Source organism: Juglans regia, chromosome 10, assembly GCF_001411555.2.
Source record: "Juglans regia cultivar Chandler chromosome 10, Walnut 2.0, whole genome shotgun sequence".
NCBI lineage: Eukaryota > Viridiplantae > Streptophyta > Magnoliopsida > Fagales > Juglandaceae > Juglans > Juglans regia.
Window position 1 is genome coordinate 13,028,029 of NC_049910.1, and position 5,854 is coordinate 13,033,882.

Here is a 5,854-nt window from a genome sequence, read left to right on the forward strand (position 1 = left end):
TTTATTTGAGTGACAGGTAAAACTGTCTGATTTTGTGGCTCTTATATGGAAGAGCCATTCCCTCTTATCAGTATTTAATTATCATGGTTGGACACCAATATTAGATCAGCGAGAAGAAGGAATGAAACTCATTTCCTACATTCAGATCGTTACTAAGTTCTATAAAGAGCTCGGTGGTGCCAGCCTAGACGATGGAGGGGCATACAGGATCTGTGTCCGAGGAGCTCCTGTTATATTTTCTGTGGACGAACTCCCTGCATATCTGGGTATTCCTAGATTTCTTGATGCCTATCTGAACCTGCCGCCTAGAGAGTGTGATCTTTCAAGTGATGTAGAGATGTCTCAGGATGAGGGACCATTTTACACAGATGAGATCAATACACTTGCTGATCATGAGGTCAGAGACTTGATTGTTGGTCTAGATGCTCCAGTGTAAGATGGGACGAAGAGTATTAGGTAGACAGATTTATCTTCTTTCTTCAAGATCATGAATTTGATAATCACCAACAATATTGACCCTCGGTAGCACAAGACTGAGGTTTGCATGGATCGAGCGAGATTTATGATACGGGTCGCTTGTGGCATCCTGATTGACCTCGTGGGTTATATATTTGAGAGGAGCCGCTCAGAGGCATAATTCATTACGACAGATATATTGCCGTTTGGGATCCTCATCACTCGATTTTTGCTACACACCGAGGTCGTACCCGAACCTGCCGAGCATTCCCGGGAGCTGATGGGACCGATCAACAGCACCACCCTGTCACGGAGAACGGGACACTCGAGATTTCGTTTTCGTGGAGCTGTTCCTGACAGGGCCGAGATTCAGAGATATGCACAGTCGGGAGATACTGGAGTATCGGCTGGTTAGACATCTACACAGGCCGAAGCATCACGCACATCTACTCGCGAGGAGATGGCCGACATATTGCATGCTGAGATTGACGTACACATATCAGCAGTGATTGATGCAGTGCATACTGCCATGTCTGAGTTGCGTATAGAGATTATGGCTATCGTCTTTGGGTTACGTACAGAGGTTAATGAGTTACGTACAGAAATTAATGTTAATAATGCAACTCAGGTCACGCTCAGTACTCGACTATCACAGGTAGAGAGACAATTAGCTGTAGTCGAGGATGTGTGTAGAGACATTGGATCACAGTAGTTTCTATTTTTTAGTTATATTTTTTTTTTTTGTAGTTATGGACAGTATATGTGGTGTTTTGATAATTTGCTTTATTTGTAAATTAAATATTTTATCTTTTCTGGAGTAATTATTGATTTATATTATGTGGTGTATGGTTGATAATATTTATTTAACTAAAAATCTTATTTAACGTAAAAGAAATCATTAAAATATTTTAAAATTAATTACATAAAATTAATTAATGAATTTGTATATATGAGATATATTTTTTATATTTTGAATTTCGTACCGAGATTAATATTATACCTTCGAATGTATAAATGTGGTGTTTGAATATGTTCTAACTAAATATATTCCGTTTGAACGGTTTAGAAACCTTCCCGCTAGGTTTTGCCACCAAATATTTTCCGTTCGAACACAACAAATTATCGTTCGAACGGTTGTGAACTTTTCCCGCCATAATAAATTACTTTTCTGCCAAGATTTTACTGTTCAAACTTATTTTTTACTGTTCGAATGGGAAAAACTTTTTGAAACGATTTAATTCGTCACAGAAAATACTGTTTGAATGGTTATTTGACCGTTCAAACGATTTTGTAAAATCATTAAATTTTTGAGATGAAATTTAAATTTTGTCCCAAAAATGATTTTTAGGGACGAAAAAAATTTTATCCCTAAATAATTTTGTCCCAAAAGCTCAAATTTATTGTAGTGTCTCCCAATCTTCATGGAGTACGAACGAAGTCATCAATAATAGTAATGAAAGTAATCGAATCATTGGATAATCAGTTAATTATCGTGGTGGTGTTAATTGTAAATAATAAGAAGATATAATGGTTTTGCTTGAAACAAAGCAATTGAGACTTCTAACTTTCATGGCCGGTCTCATTCTTATGAAAAAAGTTGGTTTAAGAAAGAGTTAACCAAGAATTTCCCATATTATATATATATATATATCATGTGTTAATTAGAATTTTATCGCAAAGTCGATCGAGCAAGATCAGTTTGCGCAAACTTAATTTCTGTTTTCGATTTTATAGCTAGCTAGGATTCTTAATGAAACCGTCGTTGGACATATGTCTCGTGAATAGATTGGTTGGCAGCTTGTGGGTTCCACTCTTTGATTTTATTGATGGTTTGGTGGCAAAGGAAGGTAGATCGACAAATTCTCAACGTAACAAGAGGACGTGTGTACGTAACGATTGAGTAATGGACGGCGATAGGACGATGAACAGATGCATGGCGGATTTGCAATTTTTTCTTCCAGCCATAATTCAATTATGAGGAAAGTGGACGAGGAGAAGAGCTGAGAAACAAGTAAAATGATTTGTTCTTGAAGGAGATGCACAGGGGGTAATCAAAGCAGTCCAAAGTAAAGATGAAAATCTAGCATTCATGCCGCATGGTATGGACAAATCATAGAAGACCTGAGGTGAGGAGAGATGTAATACAGATCTTGTGGTTTTTTTAGGCTTGCTTAGAGGTTATTGGTTTTATTATATAGTCCGGTTTAGTCTTGCTCTTATTATAGGCTTGTTTAGTTTGTTTACATGCTTTATGTTTGTTGGTTTGTATTTGGGAGAGTTTTACTTGCTTATTTGTAATCTCCTAGATGCTTCGCTTGTAATCACGGTATTCATCCGTCATAAGTAAGGGCATATATATTAATAAACTTGGGATTGGGCCACTATGTGTGGCTACCTGCTCTTCTAAAAAATTAAAAAAAAAAATTTGAACAAATCAGCATGGTCAACCAACTTTGTCTACAAGAAGGGAATCGAGTAGCTTATCAGCTTGCAAAAGCTGGCTCTGAAAAATTATGGAGAACACCGTTGGATTGAAGAAGGACCAAGCTCTGTACCATTTTTTTTTTTTTTTTTTTTTATAGGAACAGAAAATTTCATTAATAAAAGAAATTTTACAAACATTTGTCAAACCAAATGGCTTGAGAAATAAAATTTGGAAAACAATCCCACCACTTTGAGATATCCTCAACATTCCAAGCAAATTACCAGGCAAGTTTGTGAGCAACCCGATTGTCTTCTCTATACACATGTTTTATTTTGCACTATGCATATAACCCTTGAAGCTTTCTAATTTCATGTACAAAAGGATCTAACAAAGCACCAGTTTCAAGTTCATTATTAAGCACTTGTACAACCATCAAGCAATCTAACTCAATCAACATTCTTTAGATTCCCGTGTTAGCACACAACTGTAAGGCTCATAGGATTGCTAATAATTCAATAGCTTCAACATCTTTTACTTCATACTCTATCTTGCTAGCTGCCAACATAACATCTCCCTTCCCATCTCTAAGCACCAACCCCACCCCTGCTCTATTGATCTCACCAAAAACAGGTTCATCTACATTCAATTTCAACCAATCACTAGGTGGAGGCTTCCATTCATAGTAAGCTCAATCCATAGTCTTAGGCAATTGCTTCAGATCTATGAATGACCTTTGAACAGAAAGGAGTGGAAAGTTTAGTGTAACCAGACTTGAATTGAAGAGAGCTCGAAGCTATTCCACTTGCCATCCTCTGGTAACAGGATCTATTAAGCTTTTCACAGGGGCTTCTCTAAACTCATCTATAATAAAAATGTCTTCCTGCATGAATCATTGGTGACCTGGGTTCCAAGGGTCCTCCATATCTTAGTAGTTTTACCATCCCCTATCCTCCATGTACGAGCCTGACTCAACAGTTTCTTAGCCTCCCAAATTTATCGCCAGGCAAAGGATGGTCTTTTACCTAGACCAGCTTTCAAAAAGACTTCATTAGGAAAATATTTTGCCTTGAATACTCTATGAAGCAAAGAATCTGTTTTCTGCATAATCCTTCATCCTTGCTTGGCTAATAAAGCCAAGTTGAACACACGCAAATCTTTAAAACCAACCCCCCTTTCCCTTTTTGGTCACACATTTTTTGCCGACTTATCCAATGAATTCTTCTTTCATCCTTCCTCTGGCCCCACCAAAACTTTACCAACATGGCTTCCAATTCTGAGCATAGACTAGTAGGTAAAAGAAGACAACTCATTGAGTATGTAGTTCTAAATACTTTTCATATTGTTGCACCTCATTCACACCCCATAGCTGCAATAACTCTTTTTTTCTATCAACTGAAACATTTCCACTAAAAATCATAGCAGTTTTCTCTCTATTAATTTTCTGACCAGAGCCCTGCTCATATATTGCCAACAATGCTTAAATATTCCTATTTTTCCCACATCAGCCTTACAAAAAATCACACTATCATTTGCAAAAAGTAGATGTCTAATGCAGGGAGCACTTCTGCAAATTTTAATCCCAAAGATATCATGGTTAATGGCAGCATCTTTCAATAAAGAGATAAGTCCTTCAATACACAACAAGAACAAATAAAGGGACAAAGGGTCCCCTTGTCTAATTCATCTACTTGGAACTATATGACCCCTTGGTTCACCATTCAACAAAACTAAAAAAGATGTAGTCTGAATACAACCCATAATCAATTCAATCAACTTTGAATCATAACCCATAATACTCATCACTTCTTTTAAAAAATCAAACTCAACTCAATCGTATACTTTACTCATGATATCAAGTTTAAGGGACATATAGCCCTTCTTTTTCTTTTCTTTTTTCCTTCTTCTTCATCTTCAAATAATGGACCAGCTCATAGGTCACTAGCACATTGTCTGTAAGTAGTCTACTAGGAATAAAAGCACATTGGGAATCTGAGATAATGTGAGGCAACACCTTCTTAAGTCTATTAGCAATGACTTTTGATATCAATTTATAGACCACATTGCATAGACTAATTAGTCTAAAATTTGCTACTTTCACAAGGTTTTTCTTCTTTGTAATTAATGAAATAAAAGTATGATTCAATGATGGAAGGAAAGTACCAATATTCAAAACATCAAGAACAACATTAGAGACAAATTTTCCAACACAAGACCAATAGCTTTGAAAGAACAAATGGGCCATACCATCTGGTCTTGAGGCTTTGGCTAGATCCATCTGCTTCAAGGCCTCAAAAACCTCAGCTTCTGTGTATCTCTTTGATAAGTCAGCATTCATTTCACTAGTCAACTTTCCTGCCAAGACCCCCAAAAAATCACTAGCACCTCTTTGATTTGATGCAACAAACAGGTTCTGAAAATAGTCAATGATCAACTAGTCACCTTCCCTGCCAACAACATTCATTTCACTAGTCACCTACTTTAGTTTTTTCGCTGCCAATCCATGAGATCTTAGCTTTGTACTGAATGACAAACTCTGTACTGAATGACAAACTCTGTATTGTTGATTCTTAATAACATATCATGGATTGGCAGCAAAAACACTAAAGTAAGAGTTTGATTGCCCCACGAAGGTCTCATATTGTCCTTGTGTGCATGGGTGACGATGTGTGACCCTCACATGTTGATGATACGTTATTGTCAATGAAGATGGATAGACAATCATAGATATTGCCTCTAAAACTTGAATGAAAATTGAGACAAACAAGCAAAAACAAGAGGGAAGAAAAAAGAAATAAAGGGGTGAAGATCAAAACAGTTAAGATGGGGGGGGGGGGGGGGGGGGTGGTGTTCCCTTTTCTAAACTGACGTTAAAAGTGATAGTAAAAGAAATATAAGAATCGAAATGGAAAGAGGAGAGAGGAGGATGATGAGTGAGAGACTTTGCCGGCTAGATATTTACTGTTACCAGGTGTT